Source organism: Pelecanus crispus, chromosome 2 (genome assembly GCF_030463565.1).
Source record: "Pelecanus crispus isolate bPelCri1 chromosome 2, bPelCri1.pri, whole genome shotgun sequence".
In the NCBI taxonomy this organism is placed as follows: domain Eukaryota; kingdom Metazoa; phylum Chordata; class Aves; order Pelecaniformes; family Pelecanidae; genus Pelecanus; species Pelecanus crispus.
Window position 1 is genome coordinate 101,002,112 of NC_134644.1, and position 19,242 is coordinate 101,021,353.

A 19,242-nucleotide genomic window follows, 5' to 3' on the forward strand; every position below is an offset into this window, starting at 1 on the left:
GAAGCAGAGGAGCCCAGAAACTGCAGAAGCAATTGCTCTTAGCATACCAGAGCCTTGACCCAGACAGACCTTTGGAAGAGGATTCCATCATCCAGGGCTTGAGCTGTAAGAAATGCTAGGTACCTCTCTCTGGTGCCAGCGGCCTCACCCATGGGAGAGGTGCTCTGCCTGAAGTGCTGCTTCTTCAGTGGAAGGAGCTACGAGGGTAGGACAGCCCTGCAGAAGGACCTGGACAGGCTGGACCGATGGGCTGAGGCCAACTGGATGAGGTTTAACAAGGCCAAGTGCTGGGTCCTGCACTTCGGGCACAACAACCCCATGCAACGCTACAGGCTTGGGGCAGAGTGGCTGGAAAGCTGCCTGGTGGAAAAGGACCTGGGGGTGTTGGTTGACAGCCAGCTGAACATGAGCCAGCAGTGTGCCCAGGTGGCCAAGAAGGCCAACAGCATCCTGGCTTGTATCAGGAATAGTGTGGCCAGCAGGAGCAGGGAGGTGATTGTTCCCCTGTACTCGGTGCTGGTGAGGCCACACCTGGAATACTGTGTCCAGTTTTGGGCCCCTCAATACAAGAAAGACATTGAGGTGCTGGAGTATGTCCAGAGAAGGGCAACAAAGCTGGTGAAGGGTCTGGAGCACAGGTCTTATGAGGAGAAGCTGAGGGAGCTGGGGTTGTTTAGCCTGGAGAAGAGGAGGCTGAGGGGAGACCTTATCACTCTCTACAACTACCTGAAAGGAGGTTGTAGTTGGTCTCTTCTCCCAAGTAAGACGTGACAGGACAAAAAGAAATGGGCTCAAGCTGCGCCAGGGGAGGTTTAGATTAGATATTAGAAAAAATTTCTTCACAGAAAGAGTGGTCAAGCATTGGAACAGGCTGCCCAGAGAGGTGGTGGAGTCACCATCCCTGGAAGAGTTCAAAAAACAGGTAGACGTGGCACTCTGGGACATGGTTTAGTGGGCATGGTGGTGCTGGGTTGATGATTGGACTGATGATCTTAGAGGTCCTTTCCAACCTTAATGATTCCTAGTTTTTACTTTCACTATAAATAATCCAGCCACCAAGCCAGGAAACATGAAATTGCTACTCTACCTTTAATTGGTTTAGTGGTGGACTTGGTAATGTTAGGTTAATGGTTGGACTGGATGATCTTAAAGGTCTTTTCCTACCTAAATGATTCTATGAAAGTGGGCAGATGGGTACACCATGAGCAAGGGTGTACAGTAAGTAGACAGGTCTTCACAGAGACCTTGCAGCACCACAAGTCTGAGCCCTGTGATGAAAGGAAAAAAAAGAGACAGCTAGGCACTGCACTCAAAGGATGAGTGGATGGAGACTCCCAAGATGGTGACTGAGTGAGGGACAAATCCAGGAAATTAGTGACTTGTGGCAACAGAAGGAAAGCCTGCAGATGTGCATTTCCAGAACAGTTATACTGCCTGGGATGCTGTTGAAAGATTGATGAGTCTGCCCAAGTTCAGCTCTTAGATAACCACCCCTTGGCTATTCATTCATGTATGAATCAATGATACTGCCAGGTGTGAACCTGAGCATATGAGCAGTGACTGCAGAGCTCAAGGGAGTAGAGTGTAGCAGGCTTGGGACCCAGATACTGCTCTCCTCAATTGCTCCAGTGGGAGGGCAAGAGTTAAGCAGGAGTGCACACAGCCTATCAATACCTGGCTGCATGGCTGGTGTCAAAGACCATAGGACCCACTCTGAGAAATGAGGGTTGCTGGCCAGGATCTGTGTGAAAAAGTGAGGCAAGGAGCATCATGGAGAGGTTCTTGCACAACTTCTGTGAAATGCACAGAAGGCAGAAGCAGACCTGCTTTGGACGAATATAGAAACATACTCCTGAGTATGTGAGGAGGCGAGTACCTTGAACCCCAGAGTTCAAGCTCGCTAGAAACAAGAACAGCAACAAGACAGACATCTGTAAGGATACTGGCAAAAGAAAGGCCAAGAAAAATGCAGATCCACTGCTCAGTGGGGCAGCAGACCTGGTGACAATAGGTGTGGAAAAGGCTAAGATACTCAGTGCCTTTTTTGCCTCCTTTGTTATTGGGTGCCACAGATCAGAGCCTAGTGGCAGAGTCTGTGGGAGTGAAACTTCACATGCAGTACAGACAAACTGAGTCAGGGATCTCTTAAGCTGCTTGGACATGTGAAGCTCCATAGCACCAGATGGGAGGCATCTGATGGTGCTGAAGGAGCAGACTGATCTTATTGCAGGGTCATTCTCTATTATCTCTGAAAGGTCATGGTGATCCATACAGTTGCCTCAGGATTAGGAAAAAAAAGCTATCATCAAGAAGGAAAAGGAGGATCTGGAGAACTATCTGCTAGTCAGTCTCACTTCAGTCCCTGCAAAGATTATGGAACAAATCCTCCTGGACCCTATATCCACACATAAAAAAGAAAACCAAAAGAAAAGCCACAAAAGGGCAACTGGGAACAGACAGGACAGATTCACCAAAGGCATATCATACTTGACCAACCTGCCAGCTTGCTTTAAGGAAAGGACTGGTTTGGTGAGCAAGGGCAGAACAGTGAATGTTGTTTACCTTGACTTTAACAGGGACTGTGACAGTCTTCCAGAGTACTTTGTCAGAACTGAGACGTGACCCGAAGAAGTGGGCTACTGGGTTGGTGGACTGCTAGCTGGACCGCCAGGCTCTATGGGTTTTGACCAGCAGTACAAAGTCCAGCTGACAGACATTCACTAGTGGTGTTCTTCAGAGGTCAAAACTGGAGCTCATACTGGTTAGTGTCTTTCCTGAGAACCTGGGGGATGGGGCTGAATGCACACCCAGCAAGGTTGCTGGTGACGCCCAACAGGGGGTGGGAACATGCAGACAATACCCTGAAACAGTACCTTGGAACGGCCCTGGGTGGTCAATCCAAGGGACATCCAAGGACTAGAAAAACAGGCAGGCTGAAAACCTCAAGAAGTTCAATAAACGCAAGTACAAAGTCCTGTACCGAGCGTGGAATAACCTTATTATCCATATAGGCTGGGTGTCAACAGGCTAGGAAGCTGCTCTGCAGAAGGAAACCTTTGGAGCTTGATATAATAAAACATAAATCAGCAGTGTGTCCTTACAGAAAAGAAAGTCAACTGCATCTATAAACAAGTCCAGTAACCATAGCAATAATCCCAAAATGCATAGGTTTAATAATTGCCTTTGCTACTGTGTAATGTAATAAAACTGAAGATTTTTGCAAAACCAGGTATTTTTCCTCCCTTCAAAATACTGGATAATAGATAACAAAACCTTTACAACATGGAAATAAAAGGAGTATTAAAAACGCCTTGGAAAGTAGAAACAGATTTATCAAGAATACAGTGAAAGGAGGAAAAATGGGTACATTCAAGTCTTGTTACTTCTGAAGGTCAAGCGATTTTTTTTTTTCCCCCCTGACAAAATCCATGATACACTTGACACTATAGAAAAAGGTTATCTTTAAAATTACTGCTCATGTCAAGCACATTGTTTCACTTTACCACCTCTTTTACCAACACAGTTGGCATGGGAAAGAATGCTTACTCTTTTCAGTATGACACATGACTATTCAGTCATTTTTATCTTTGGACCAACTTCATCTTTGTTTATACTAGTGATCAGTCTTCAATACGACTTTGTAACAGACTTGACAAAGGACTTCATTGCCATTACTCAACTAAATCAGGATTCTACACTGGATGTGGCACGTAAACAGACAATGCTGATGTAAAGTTTGTTTTCCAAACTTTCAGATATGAATAAACAGAACTTGGCACAAAGTAAGGGCTCATCAAAATCCTGACACAATGCTTGCTAATTCTAAGCTATTAATATCAATCTAAACCAAATGGAAAGTGATTAACTGAACAGCATCTAAGGAAAGATTGATGACCTACACAAAATTGAATTTTCAGCTTCTCAGTCTATTTAGTAATGAGGGAGAAAAGTCTGGCATACTCTAAGGTAACATATTAGGCATATGTACAGATTTTTAAGCAAACTTCTGAAAAATGAAGTAAATGCAAATTGTCAATACAAGCACTGTCTAAAACTCCACATAGCTGAACTACTAATGAGGCCTATCCAGTTGAGTATGTCTGTATTTGAAAACAGAAGTGATGCCAACACTAGACTCAGGTTTCAGAACTACTTTTGCTACTGTGCTCATGTATTTTTTTTTCTTCTTTTTACTGGCCCACACTCTGTTAAATTGTTTTTAGTGCTTGTTTGCAGAGAGCTCATTACCATCAGCTCATCAGTAAATAGATCATTTTGAGGATAAACAAAGTGTTACCTAGTTTCAATGTTATTAAAGCAAATGTAAAAAAAAAATTCACATCAGAGGGTCAACCCATCACCTATGGAAAACAGGTATATTCTGTGTCTTCTTCACAGAAACATAAACGCATCTGGTAAATTCCATCAGGCAAAAAAAAAAGGTTCAGGAGTTCAAGGATGCCAGTACTCTCTTCTGTTCAGTTAACACAAGAGGAGTACTCTTCATTGGGCTACACTTGTCTGACAGATTTTGAAAGGTTTTAGTATTCAAAAGTCATCTGTACAGTACAATTCAGCAACAGTAAGTTCTAAAGAAGTGATGAGAGAAAACAGATCATACTAGTCTGAGCAGTACGAGAATAATTCATTACAAGCAAACCTACTCTTCAGAAAAATCTGAGAAAAGTAGGTCAGTAAAATCAATTTCTATTCTTGCTCTGTGTAGGAATACTACACTTTTAATTCATCAGAAGTGAATTTTCAATTCATAAGTCAATTTTTTAAATTAACCATTTTAAAAAACTATCAATTTGTTTCTAAAACTCGTAGGCCTTGCAATGAAGGAAGAATAAAGCAGAAAGAAACATAGGAGTAGCTGACTACACTTGAACAACAAGGATGAAGTTCATACACAAAGGCAGAAGTTACTGGTTCATAAAGGCTTTCCTACAGATAAATTACAATGCATAAATATGATTATAAAAGTAGAAGCTCTTGTGAGATGAAAATCCAGCTCATCATAGAAAAGCAATGCCAAAAATGGAACAACAGGTATGTACTCCATCCACAATTTTGTCAAACTGTCTATAACTGTATGGAACTAAGTCACTGTGCACTTGAACCTCTGATTCTCCCAATTTAGAACCATAGAGTAGTTCAGGTTGGAAGGGACCTTCTTATCTAAGTAGTCTTCACTTAACCTCTAAACTTTTATTATTTGTTCTAATTACTTCTACAGATACACAGTAAGGAAATAACATTTCTAAACTGAGTAGAAACACTTTCAAAACCAAGCTTTTCTTTCAGTTACTTCAAGTAAATTAATTTAAAGGACATTGCTATTTTGGTCCCTATACTTTTCAGAAACATCTTAACTACAACCATTTAGCTTCTAAAAACAGTTTATCATTTTGCAAATTAGTGCTTAACAGTTTCTCAAATAAGTTTGTAAGCAGCATGTACTAGCTTGATTAAATCTCCTCAAAATTTTGCAAGAAATCAAGCAAGCATTTGGTCAACACTTTCAAGCAGTTCCCACTACTACACAGCTCTTCCTGATTCTCCTTCTAATCAGCACTATTCAAATAAAAATGATCATTTGCAGATTAATAACTACCTAGTATGGCCCAAATATTAATTATACTAGAAATATAGTTTACCTCCATCTAGTAAAGATGAAATACGTGAACATTAATTGCAACAGGGACAAGGACATGGAAATTATCAAACCCAAGATGAAATAAAACCAGCTGAGATTACCCACTTTGGTAAAACCAGGATGGCCTGCATAATGCCTTCTGTAGGGCCCAGAAAGAACTGCCATGTGAAACTTCAAAGCGTGACAGCAGAAAAGTCTGGTAATTTACTACACATACTACCTGAAATAAGCATAAATGCAATGATATTCAGAATGACAGCAAGTTGTCCAGACTTATATGGTTAGTTTAATATAATAAAGTATATTAATACTGCATTAGCATAGTATACATTAATGGAGTAATTAATATAGTATATAGTATATCAATTCTGCAAATGTTTCTAGACCAGACTAAGTGAATGATCAAGGATATAAGTAGATCAGAAGTTTAATAAAAAGCAATACATCTTTGATAAAATTAGAACAGTGTAAATTTCCTTCAATCTATAACTGAATTCAAAGTTACTGCTGTCAGCTAGCGCAAAATATTTTAAATATAGCTCCCACAAGGAAAATTGTCATTTAAGGTGAGGAAGATCAGGATTAATACAAAAAATAATGTCGATAAGTAAGATTATTACAAGAAAGACTGTAAAGGCTTATTAAAAAAAATCCTTAGTAGGCTGACAAGAATGCACCTTCAATAATCTAGCACTATTTTCTTTAGTAATCTTGGTGCTAGATCTAGATGGGAGATCTTAAGACCTATTGCTGTTAAAAAGGAACAAGTGATAAGGTAGGAAGAAAGATGGTTTTGTGGACTGGAATAACAGAATCGAGTCGACATTTAATAAAATACATTCCATAATATGCATTGGAGTATGTAACTTTGTTATCAGCTGAAGAATTTCAATAAAGCAAAGGCTCATAAGGGTGACACTGTGAGCTGCCACTGTCACCCAGTCATGGATAAAAGGCCAATGAGATTTCTGGATGCATCATTTAAGTATTCTCCTTAGATATAAAACCAGAAACCATTGTATGATGCACCAGTATTTCACAAGGGAAGGGCAGAGGGAGAGCTATGTATTTGGCAAAGAAGATGTTTTAAAGCAGAGCCCTGTGGATTTATAAGAGACCGCTGCAGGGCCTGGACGCAGTGATCCAAGCAGTCCTTTCTACTCTCGGTCTTCCAGCCTGGAATTCATAGAAGAGTAACGAACACAAATGAAAAGGCCAAAATTAATTGCTTCCAGAAGCAAACGCAGATGCCAGATCTTTGTCATAAAACTCCTCCATACCAACTCACTGTTTGGGGTGGGGTTTGGTTTTGTTTTTAAGTTGGTCTTTTAGAAGGAAAAAGAAAAAAAAAAAACCACCACCCACCCCACAAACCACAAAAACAAATATCCACACTCATGGATTCCCCTAATGCCAAATTCTCCCAGTAGATTGTTTTTGAGAATAAAATGAAAGATTATTTACAGAACTCCTCAAATGAAAGTCTTTGAAAGGCTTTCTTAAGTTACTTTTTCTCCCCAGCCATCGCCAATACTTTTTAGACTGACTTTAAGAAAGCCCTATCTTACTTGCAGGAAGAAACTGCAATGGGCAAAGTTTCAAAGGATCAGATGAACAATAATTTATTCAAATAATAAAAGTTTAAAACCAATTTAATCCACAGATTTTGGATTTGCATTCTTTTTTTACAACAATTTTTGCTATACAAGAAAAAGAATCCAGGAGGGAGACAAAAATTCCCTATCAGAATATCACTGTAAATATTACAAGAGCTCAAGAGGATAGCTAAAATTTGGAAACCAAGAATACAATAAAAGTACAAAGACTACTGCTGTCATATAAACAGCTGAGATTGACTAGACTCCTATTCCATGACTTTAAAGTAGCTTTCAAATGACTGAGGCAACAATTTCATTTTTCTGTCTGCTCTCCAGGTTGAATGAAAATTATCTAAAAATAGACAGACTTATTCAGGCATCCTTCAGACACTTCCATTCTCTCAACTGCTTTGAGATTTAAAATATACTTCTATTATGCCCAGTGAACAATTAGTATGCATTACTTAATATTGCCAATCCTATACAAAAAACCTATACATCTTTTTACAGTACTGCTTCTAATATTAGAGTACATCATTAGTTCAATTTAATTACAACACATAACAAAAATGAATACACAGATATATAATGAAGCCAACAGCAGTAAGTTTTTGCATAAGCATTAAGTTACTGGGTATTGCAGTACTGGCAGGTAAGTTCAAACCACCATTATTCAAATCTTCTCCTTCTTACATTGAAGAGCAGATATTGCCGCTCCTGACAGCTACAGAACAGGCAGTCCTTTTAGGAAAGCAGATTTATAAGCCGATAAACAGTTATTTCTTTTCCTGAAAGAACTGCAGTCAAACTGGGCTACTGACACCTCAGGTGCTGTCAGAAAGCAAACATTCCTCTTTAAAGCCATAGCTACTTCACATACACACTCCAGGAGGGCTACTGAGTGCGCTCAACTTAGAGTAACAACCAGCTAGAGAATACAGACAGTATTTTCATCAGTGAGTATCACAGGCAGCATGAAGACAATAAGCAACTCATGAGTGAAAAGCTTTTGTTACTAACAGCAGCAAGAGAGGATTTTAATGTCAGTGCTAGCAATGCACCAAGCTCATAAAACCCCGACATATAATAATTAATAGCTGAAGACGCATCCGTAAGACCTATTCAAGCTTTCTGCTACACTTCACAGAGGCCTAGAAGGCTGGGGTGGGATTTTCTTTGGTTTTTCTTTTTGGAAAGTCACAGCTGGTGACCCAGCACTTAGCTTTCAGTACAGCAACACTCATGCCAATCAGCACCACAGAGCTATAAAGCGTCTCCAATCTTTAATAAATCCCTGAAGAGCTGTGCTAGTTGGTCTTCCAATCCCTACGCTACAGGACTGGAAGCAGAAAATCCAGGTCACATCAGCACTGATGTTCTAGGTGAAGACCTCCATTTCGTCAACAATTTTGTCACATGAGCTACAGACCTTGCAAGTTCACCATTACTCAGAAGAAACATTTTTTTAAAACTAAGTAATTTTAGCTTTGCTATCAGAGCTAAATGCCTGTGCAAAGGGTCTTTTAAGAAATAAAAAGTTCCTACCAGAACTACCCCAAAATCTATATTACAGTGGGATAGTGTCACAGTACTAGAGATTAGGCTATTAGTATACTATTTGCGGTCTGCAACAAAAACTTGTAAACACCTCCACATATTTTAGGTACTCAGGCTTGTGACAGGATGTAACACAGCATGAAGGCTTCTAGCCAAAAGCAGCATCACTTGGCCTTACAAGGCATATGTTCACTAAGACCAAATGCACGCAAGCAGTCAAGAATTTCTAATAATCAAGAAGTCACACATTTCAAAGACTATTTTAAATCATCTGACAGGTGCACATGATAAATAGAACAGGCTAGCTGACAGGACTTCTTTTAAAGTTAAAATTCCTGCTGAAAAAATTAGATTTACTATTGCGAGCAATCTTCTTTAAGAAATCACATGCACTAGATTAGACTATGGTAAAGCAAAAACACACTAAGGTGTTCCATATTCTCAATGCTCATATTTTCCATCTTCCTTTATAAATGTTTCTGCACAGTCAAGAAAATCATATTTACTTTCAAAATTTTTTTAAGAGTTCTACATTAAAATGTCAAACTGCAAACTCAGTTTTTACTAGCTGAGACTGAATGAAAATGAATACTATCCTTATCAATAGATCACTCTTCATACAGATGTGTCAAATACCCAATAGAATTTTCTGCAGATAATACTTTCTTCAGTCTGCACATGTCAACAGTTACAAACATCAGGTTGCATTTGCTTTTGAAGTATTCTGAGGAAACAAGTGGATTGTTCTTGAAAACACTGATGAACACAAAGGAGGTTGAAATTTACTCTCTATTCTGCTATTAAGCTAGAAGATAGAAGTTAGAAGAGAAGAAAACTAGCAACTCAGGTGTCAGTATGAGAGTCACAAATTTCAAGGAGAAATCTTTGATTACTTAAAGGTCAGAAGAACTCACTGTCACCAAGCTAGTTATGCATTTTTTCACAGACAAAGACCTAAGCAGACGATGAACAATCAAGTGAATAAATCTTTTACAAGACAATCTTGAAACCTTCCTCATATGTTAGGAGAAATTGTTAAATCTTGCAAGCTAAGTCTCAAATGTTCTAAAATATCCAACCTCCATAAAGCTTCTGATTATTCTTTAGATATGTATCAAAGCCAAAAGCTAGAGTGGAATAAAATTGTTCATTAATTCTTCAAACACTTTTAAAGATGGCAGAAAATTACATAGGCAAATAGTCATCATTAAGGATGAATCACTAATGGGCAAGAATTTGAATTAAAGAAAAGCAGAATCAGCTAATCAGAAAAAAAGATTATAAAGGAGATTTCTGGCAACATACGGTAAATTGCAGTGAACAGATTCAACCATCCTTACGTGACTAACTGCAGAAACCTCTAAACCTGAAAACCCTCTACTGTAGATTAAAAATCCAGAAGAGGAACTTGAAGAAATACCAAATACATTCAAAGAACTTTTTTTTCCTCTGCCTTCAATGTATGTGGAAAACATTCAAAAAAAAGTGCTCTAGAAGAAAAGCTTTGAAAACAATACAGATAAAGAAAAATTGATGTTACATACTGGGGCCTAGGATGTTTATCCTAGAGAAGCTGGTTGAATTCTGTCTACAGAAACTGCAGAACTTGCTGACAAATAAAATACAGGCAGATACCAAGTTAAAAACTGCTGAATAGGATAATGCATGTGACTAAACACGAAAACCTAAAAAAGAATTACGAAATGTAGTTTGACAAAATAAGGATGACAATCTTTTAACACATGGTGGGTTATATTATCTCAAGTAAAATGAAGAATGGTAAAGAATCCAAAGGTTTTGTTAACAAGATTTACTTCCCATCCCTTTAACAGTGATGATGCAGATAGTTTAAAAAAAATTAAAAATAGCACACACACACACACACCCCCGCCTAGGGAAACACAAAAATTCTAACCACAAGTAGCTTAGAAGTTTTGCAGGGCTAAGCACTTTTTGAAATACAGAGAAAACATCAGATCTCCGTCCAAAAACACTAGCACCAACACCCCCCCCCCCCCCAAAAGATCAGAATGTACGTTTGTTTCTCTTTCTCAAGAAAGAAAAACCTGATCAGATATGGAGAAAAAAAGAAAAGCTAGCATTGTCCACTTTCACAATACTTTTTTATTGATTTATTGCAATGTTTCTCACAAAAAATTGTGCCACTTTGCTATATCCATATGCAAATATAAACTCTAAATAGAAAGCAAATGTCTGTATTTATACAGACATGCCATAGAGCTCTTAAGCATACATTCACACATGAAGCCTGTTTTCACATCATAAAGCTGTCTGCTCAGCAGGTAACTTCTGCTGCTAACAACTGTTTTGTATTGAATAAACATGCGCAGTATTCCACTAAGGATGATTCTTCACATCCATCCTTCACTTTCCCTCTTACTTATACTCCCTTGCTTTAGTTTTTCTTAATTCTGTCTTGCAGAGACCTCTGACAGCATAAGCTTGAGAAATATCATGCTTTATTTCCATTACCAACCCATGCAAATGTACACACGGTATAAAAAGAACCATGAGATTTTCTTCAAAGACCCATAAATTTGTCCACATAAAATCTATTTCTGAAGTAAGCAATGTTTCTATTTTGGGTTCTACTTTGGATAGGTAAACAACAAGAAAAGAACTGTCAGATAAAAAGATAAACAGGCAGACTAATAAAGTAGAGTTCTGGAAATCCTTTAGAACTTGGGATCATCTGCAGGACTGGACAAGGTAAGAAGAAACTGAAAGGGAGACGTTGCTATAATAGTTGGCAAACAGCCCAATATAGCAATGGCTCTTCTTCAGGACTAGAGTTCTGGATACTTTCTTCGTCCCCACATCAGTACCAGTGCTGAAGACCAAGATGCTATTTCCACAGGACCAGAGCTTAAACTCCAGAATTCAAACTTCAGGTGAGCTACAGAGGTTTGTATGCCGAAGCCCCTGTGATGACAGGGAATTTAGAGATGCACCAGTACTGTCTATTTGGAACTGTTGCAAAGGCTAATTTTGCATTTTGGGACATTCTCACGAGTCTACTCTCCTTTTCACTGCATTTTCCCCTTTGATATTCAAACAAGCAAACTATCCTTAACTCTCGGGCAGGCAGCAGCTCTGACCAAGTCTGCTCCATGCAAGCAGATGCGCTCTCCTTCCCCCGCTGCTCTTACACCTACATCTCCTAGGTTGCTACCATACAAAAATTAAGATAACAGGTGAAGTAGAGACAGGATGAAAAGTGATCTGCTGCTGCTGCTGGAATCAAGACTATTTAACAAAAGGAGGAGGAAGGAGGAGAAGAAGCTAAGACCCCACCTGTCTAAGAAATATACAGCTGCCCATATGATTCAAAAAACCTGAAGCACACAGTATTCACCTGTCCACCAAATATGTCTTTCTGTAACTGTAGAAGTAGACAATTATAAATGATGGATCTAAGCACAGAAATTGTAATTTACCATGGACATACACCTAGCTCATTATAAGTTATCAGCAAGGCAGAGCTTCCATATGCCATTAAGTGGAAGGGAAAGAACTCAGTTTGACCCACCCAGGTCATACGCCAGTCCTAATGCAAATGGATGAAGCCGTTTTTACATTAGCAGTCCCGAGAAATATGAATATGTGAAAAAGCTAGATTGGCAGACAAACCAAAAAAAAAGCCCAACTGAATAGTCATGAAAGACTGGCAGAAATTCAACAGCAAACAAAAAAAGACAATATATGGCCAGCCAACAGAATAAAATCACTTTTAATTGCAGAATACTGAGACTATATAGAAAAAAACCCAAAGACTAAAAAAGGACAAAAAATCCAGTCTATTAATTTCACTGTGAACAGCTTTGCCCTTTCCCCACTGCCCCAAACCAGATATATTAGATAACCTTATTAAAAAAAATATTTAGAAACCAAGACTTTGTTTGCCAGTATTTCCAGACAAAATAAATGCTGGCTACATTGGAGACTTTTCTCACTCATCTCCAATACTACAGTAAATATTTTAAACCCTTTTATATTCACTAGAGTAGTACTTCCAAACAATTACGCAAAAAAAAAAATAATTAATCCACTAGTTAAACTTGGTTTGCTGAAACTTAAAAATACAAAGTATGAACATTGAGACCAAGAGCATATTGCATTTAAATCCAGCCAAGTGTGACAAAGAATGTCTTGGTTTTATAGTTTTTTAGAATGAACTTCCTTCTGCACTCTGGACACATCATTATAAAAAGCATACCATTATTAATGAGAGAAAATGTAACGAGAAAGAAAAAGGTCTACATCAAACAGGTGGCTATAAATTTAAAGAAGCTCTTGGGTAGCCCTATCAAGTCACTGTAATCACAGCATTTGTGCAGGAAATTCCAGTCTGGATTTTCAAGGGTTAAACAGAACCACGGAGCACTCTTCCCAACTTTCAATTTCATCAAAAAAGAAAAAAAAAAAAATTACATTCAAGTTGACATTTGATCAAAAGCAATAGTATGGAAACAATAAGTTGAATTCTATAGAAAATAGCAATCCGGTTTTGTTAACAGCTTCAAAAATCTGTACTTTTTAAAACAAGGACAAACCTATCATGTTTTGAGCTTTGTGAAAGAAAGTGCTAGAAAAACAACAACAAAAAAATCAACTGAAAAATTTAGTTTTCACTTGGATCATGGAAAGTATTTAAACAAAGTCATTCTTCGCAGGAAAATGCTACATTTTCAGCATTCTGTAATAAATGTTTTTCCAATGTTGCTGGATTTTATTTCTTAACTCTCTAGAAGAAAAACGGCAGATTCACTCACATGCTGTATTTCAAGACTTTATTCTTACAGCGAGTGATTCCAAAACAGGTTTTCCATCTGGTTTAACTTGTAAGTTTTCATCCTAATATGAAAAAGGTTTGGCAAATTTAAATAAGATAGCCATATCAAGATATAAGCATTGCATCAGTAAGGGATAAAAGTAAATAAAATTTAGAATTTGTTATTTGTCGCACTGTGCAGCAGTCCAGAGAAATCTGAAGAATGTGATATGTAATTTAAAGCAGAAAGATTATTTCTTGAAAGAGTTCACTTTTTTCCCCAGTTACCTACAAGATTGATGCTAACAATTTTCTGCATAATTGCATAGAGAAAACAATCAGTATAACATTAGGTATGGCAGAGATGTATTAAACTTCACTAAATTACTTAAGTTCCTTCAAATACTAAGGTGCATATTACTTTGCCAATTTTTTCCAGTTGTCAGGCACTTTCTAAAAAACAGCTAATGTATTTAATTTGACACATCATTTTTGAAGGTATAAAGCTGGTAGCAACTTAAGCTTTTTTACAATTCAAAATTCATACCTGACTAGAAGCCAAGAGAGAAACAGGTCACCATAAAAAAGGTTAATGTGTCAGAAAACATTAAAAAAGGGAATATGATGGAACCGTTTTGCAAGTTCAGCTATACATTAATTGGAGGCCACAGCACTTGAGTAATACAATCACTTTTTTAAAATTTAAATTAAGTCAGATACTTTTAAAGCCTCTTTTATAATTCTGTGTTCCAATTCATTTAAAATTACTTTTCAGTAACATTTCTGAAAGACTTTCAACTTCTCTGAAGATACTAGAACCTTAACAACAAGAGAGAGTAGACACGCCTGTGATGCCATATCACATAGTTAGGTCATGGTTAAAGATGCACCACACACTACTGCGTGAGTAGTTGCTACTCCATCTTCTCCCTCATTCCAACATGCCAGCCTTCTGCTTTGCCAGCAAAAATTTACACAGCAATGAAGAAAATCAATCAGGGAACTGATACAACTGAAAAATAACCAAGAACAATTGTTTTTTTCAGCCACACTAGTCTCCCAGTACAGACCCAGATCAAAGAATGCGGACCAACCAAGTATCCCCGCCAACAGCAGTTATTTCCACTCAAATCTGTTAGCTCATTAAACCCACCATTAGAGTCAACAATCACAGAAGAGGTGGCTGGGCTACAACAAAAGAAATATCAGTGGATCTACAGCTTGAACGGTCATAAGCAGTAAATCCAGAGGTAAAAAATTTGTTCTGCTCTTTTTTTTGAGCCTAATTTTTTTAGTCTGAGTAGCCTCTACTATTATTTAACAATATTAGGTAGTAATTTTGGATGTATTTTTCCCTCTCCCCTCAACTGATGCTCGTTCAAGCTATACTTTTTAAGCACTGAGTTTAGGAGTACATGCCAGATGAACATCTTTTGGAGTTGACTGGAAAAGGATCCACGTAGACCTGAAAGACACTTTTCGCTTTTTACCCCACTTAACCTGAACTTCACAGTCAGCCCCAATGAGTTCTTCAGAACTCAGTCTGTGAAAACTAACCTTACGAAAGGTGCTAACAGGTTTGCGGGCGTGAGGGTTGGCTGTGTAGAAATCAAGGTGAAAAATAAGCACAAAATGGCAATACCAAGGACATCAAGTGGAGGACAACATTTAACACATTAAATACAAACTGAATCAGTTAATCTTTTCTGCCAAAGGAAACAGACTTGTCCTACCACATCTTTGCCCATCTGTCCCATTAAATTTTGGTTCTCCGTTGTGTTTCAATAAAGCTTAAAAAAAACCAGTAGCAAGTGGGAGATGCACACAGGGAGAAGGCTTGACAAGAACCTAGTTGTTAAACACCTCATTGGGCAGCCAGTGGCTACACAGTGGTAGTTTAATAAATCATCTCTTGTCCAACAAGGATGCTTTAAGGGAACTGTGTTTACTGTAGAAACAGAGAGAATAAAAACCAGGCCTTCTTAGTTCAGCTGGATGGAAAACTGATACGAATTCCAGCTCATTAGCCTAGATCACTCTTTTCAAGATGATATAGTACTAAGAGAATAAAGGTAACTTTAGGAGAACTAAAAATGGGGTGCTTTATACCCTTGGATATTGTACTTTCCAATACCCAGAGACAACCACAATAACCGATAAATTAGGCTTGTGCTAATATCTAAAGGAATTCTTATGGACACCTGTTTAATAGCTGCAGACAACTGAACTGGTTCACCAGGACGCTGAAGGAACAGAAAAATATGGAATATGCAGTAACAAAGTCGTAGCAAACATGCAGTCTCTAAGTGCTCCCTTTGCTCTAAGATACATCGAAAGCAGACAGACCTGACTAAAGTATCAAAAATTCCTGTATCGCATTTTGTACTAACCTCCTCTGCAGGTTTACAGCCATCTGGATGGTCCACTAGCACTGGTGGCAAAATCCCAATACACTGCTGTAGAGCGCCTGTGGCGGGAACCATAGAGCAACAGGCTGGCCTAGGCCATTCCGACACAAATGTAGAAGCACAAGAGGTCTTCCATCCACAAGGTCTTAAGGCTGTCCTAGAAGAAGAACAGAAATTCAAATAAGTTCCCCACTCAATTGTGTGAAGGCTTGAGGTGGAAGGGGAAGGGGAGGAAAGTTTTCCAGCATTTAAGACTTCAAAATCCTATGCAAGAGAGAAGGAGCCAAAAGACTGCTTCTAAAAAAAGGCAGTGAACTGAGCCTGTGAGGAAAACAACATATGCAGGGTAGAGTGGAGAGGTGGAACAAGTCATTAAAATTTTTTAGCCTTTCAGATGATATGATTTAAGTGGGAGGACTGCCTGTCCTCCCAAATAAGCAGTTATCTGTTTTTGAGTTCTATATATGTCGCCCTCTATCCAATCATGAACACTTAGCACAACAAACTACGAATTGTTCTCGATAAGGCTAGAAAACAGCCTCCTCAGTGGCACACATTCACATGAGCAACTCCCCAGATAATTATTCTTTCGGACTGTTTTCCCATACATATTCTAGTTTATAGATATAGGGTTTTTTTACATTCTTTCATCTCTCGCCCACAAGTTAAACATTAGCATTTATAATGACAGCTTTTGTAAAAAAAAGGTGTTATTAAACTAACACAGACCTGACGCTTAAGAAGTAATGTTTTTTCACTTCTAAAAAAAAAAATGACACCTGAAAAATGATGCCTGAGCCTTTCCAAGTGTTATCTGTTAAAATTTTAGCAATATTGAATGAATTCCTTCAAATCTTTTCCTTTACCCAGTTAATACAGGAACGTCCAAAGGAAATTCTAAGCAGCTGAAAAGTAAACGAAATATCTTAACAGACAAAAAAGCAGATTTTTCTCAATTTTTAATGCAATTGTAACTTGCCTATAGTTAAGTAATATTTGCCATATATGATGAGCTTACGTGTTGTATTTGCCATATTGTATATAAGCCTGCTAAGTTATTCAAGTTTATGGCTCTACCTATTTAAACTGTTAGATTTATGTATTGCCTGTCCAGATTAAAAATTATGTGCAAGGGAGAAAAAAAAATAAGATACTGACACTATGATAACATGACAGTATGGAGGACATACATGGTAAGGAAACCTAAGATCGGCAGTGATAGAAAAGATATTTGTCAGCTGCTTATTCTGAAACAAATTATTACTCCAGTACTGAGGCAGGTGAAGTAAGTATAACACTCGGCAGATTTCCATTGTTTTGCATATCAAAGTAGAAAGGAAAAATGTCTCAACTCCTAATTTTGTTCTCCATTTGAGGGTAGATTACCAAAATACTGATAAAGCATACTGATAGAATAAGAATAGTAAGCAGTTCTATATCCACAGAAGTGGCTTACAGTGTGAATTTTAAAAGAACTGGCTAAGGATCTCCCAGAAATAATACCAATTGTTACCAAATCAGAAAAAAAACCAGGGAAGTTTCAAAGGGCCAGAAAAATACCAATTCACAACATGACCCAAGACATACCCAGCAGGGCACCTGATGTAAATCACATGATTGTTACCTTTCTGAAAGTGTTAAATATTAAGAGATCATGACATAATTCTGAAGAGCCGCAACCGCCTTTATCAAAGCAAATTAGTCACATCCTTCAAGAAGGTTAAACACACAGACTTCTATGATGCATCTGACTAAGCTCTACACATTGCATTGTAACATGCAATACACAAAAAACCAATGTTGTTTATGTTAAATTAACTTTTTTTATATCACTTTTCTTCAGTGAAACTCAAGTGCCTTACATAGAGGTGGAGAACATGATCCATTTTTACAGATAGGGAAACTAATCCAGCTAAGCAGCTGGCAAATCTGGGAGCAAGTTTTCTTCTACCTGCTCGAGAGCTTTAACTGAAGTATCTAACTACACATCTATCTGGTTAGATGAAGATCCATATTCAAGTGATTTTGCTAATTTATGTATTTCTTCAAAGGATCCTAAGATGACATGCTCTTTGTTCAGTGCTGTCCAGACACTGGACAGAAATAGCTCTTATCAAACACACAAACAAAAAGCAAACAATGAGAGCAGGACACAGAGAATGGTCCATGTTGCTATTAGTAAGCAAGGCACAACTACCAAGGGCAGATGTTCGCTTTTTTGTAGTGAACTTCCACACACTTAAAAGCTCATAATTTCCCTTGATCTTTTCTTTGGGTTACAAAAATGCCAATTCAACCTTGCTTTCTGCACATACCATCTTTTCTAAATTGCCAGTCGTTACCATTGCCCTCCTGAGGCAAATTAACTGTGCCTACATCTTTCTTGAAGTACAATGACCCAAAATGACACAGTACTTTAACCTTACAATACAGAACAGAGCAGAAGGTTCAACTCTACATGTCCTCCAGATTATACCGCACATTCATGCCAACACATGCACACACCCCTCCTTCTTTCTGAATAATGTTGCACTGTTAACTCTCATTTTATAATCCATTGCTTGTCCTAGATCGGGGTGGGGAATGGGTGGCAGGAACAACTTAAACAGTTGAGCTCCATTTTTTTTTTTTATGGTATTTTGACTGAAATATAAAGCATTTGACTTATTCTTCTAAATCACATCCTATTCTTTCAGGCCATCTTTCCAACATTCAAGATTCTTCTGAATTGCCATGCCAGCTTCGTGCACCTGCATTTATTCTCAAACACCTCTTGTCTTCAGATTTCATAAACATATGATATTCTATTACCCAGTTCATGAACAAGAACAGTAAGCTGAAACAACTGCACAAAATCCCACACAATATGCTTTCCCTTGCTGAAAGTGAACTACTGAAAAATAAAACTCTGGCTACTGTTAACCTAACCATTTTACACACATCCTAAAATAGCTTTTTTTATCTAGGCCATGTTTCCTTAGCTTGCTCTGTAAGAGTATCACATGTGGCTTTCTCCAGTCCACAAGCTTCCTGTTGTAGAGGAAGTTAGATTGGCTTGATTATGCATTTCTGATCTTCACAATAAGGCTTCCAAATTCGCTTCCCTAAACTGCACGTTCAAAGAGAGGACTGTCTTACCTGTAACTACACCTCTTCAGTATGTTTCTACTCTAGCTGGATTTTCCATTATAACCTGTTAAGAACAAAAATTAAGGCACAGTATGCACA

The 19,242-nt window shown here is 38.1% G+C and overlaps 1 protein-coding gene across 1 annotated transcript in view; it reads right to left on the minus strand.

The window, feature by feature from the left end:
- The window catches only part of GALNT1 (polypeptide N-acetylgalactosaminyltransferase 1), a 67,040-nt gene extending 51,000 nt beyond the window's left edge, over window positions 1-16,040 (minus strand). The window contains exon 1 of the mRNA XM_075728203.1: window positions 15,997-16,040. The gene's annotated coding sequence lies outside the window, so the exon portion shown is untranslated. The remainder of the gene's footprint in view (window positions 1-15,996) is intronic.
- Between the last annotated feature and the right edge of the window lie 3,202 nt (window positions 16,041-19,242).